Genomic DNA, 727 nt, shown 5'->3' on the forward strand with positions numbered 1-727 from the left:
GGGGAGGGGGCAGCGAGCGCCCTGCCGACGGCCCTGGAGGGTCGTAAGGGGGCTGCATGACAAAGGGTAACGGGGCACCGCGTCGTCTTTAGAACGACGGATGGACCAGCCTGGAGGGTGCTAACCTCCCCGGGGAGGGTGGGGGGCACAATGGCCTCAGATACAAACGCGTCTTGCACAGGTGTGTTGTCGCCCATTGGAGGACAATCAGCCTCCGCACTTATCAAGCAGCACAAAGAAAACAAACTGATCAATATGAGGAAAGAGACGCGCCACAGCGACGGGACACAAAGGGTGCGAGGTTGCGGTTCGCTATGATCGCTGAGGGGGGGGGGGCGTATCCCCGGCTGGTGAAAGGGGACAACGTTATGGAATTTGGCGGCCTCGCTCACCTGTGTATGTCTGTCGGGGTGCTCCTCGTCGTCCTGGCCGGTGAGCTCGGCTGCGCGCTGCTCCGCACTGTTACGCACACCGCGCCTGGTCGTGGGGCCTCCCGCCGACAGGAATGGGCCTCCGCGCGCTGCGCGCCGCCGCTTTATAGGGGGGCGTTGTGCAGCGGCGGGAGGGCCGCGGGCGGGCGCCACCCCAAGCAGGGCCCAGGAGAGCCCCGGCGGGGACCCGGCGGCCACCCGGCGGGGGGAGGCACCTCCATGTCCTCTTCGTCCCCGTCTCTCCCGTCTTTTAGCGTCGCACTCGCTGCACCTGCTCGCCCTCATTCCCTCCCTCC

General features: G+C 66.6%; 2 protein-coding genes across 14 annotated transcripts in view; one reads left to right on the forward strand and one right to left on the reverse strand.

Moving 5' to 3' along the window:
* Positions 1–595, reverse strand: part of LOC127749069 (uncharacterized) — a gene marked incomplete in the record, with an annotated part of 26,632 nt that extends 26,037 nt beyond the window's left edge. The window contains 1 exon segment of the mRNA XM_052265668.1: positions 393–595.
* Positions 1–727, forward strand: part of LOC113205324 (calcium-binding mitochondrial carrier protein Aralar1) — a 14,857-nt gene that overhangs the window by 5,687 nt on the left and 8,443 nt on the right. The window lies entirely within an intron of this gene.

This window comes from Frankliniella occidentalis, unplaced genomic scaffold (genome assembly GCF_000697945.3).
Source record: "Frankliniella occidentalis isolate FOCC.00 unplaced genomic scaffold, Focc_3.1 Scaffold29, whole genome shotgun sequence".
NCBI classification, from domain to species: Eukaryota; Metazoa; Arthropoda; class Insecta; order Thysanoptera; family Thripidae; genus Frankliniella; species Frankliniella occidentalis.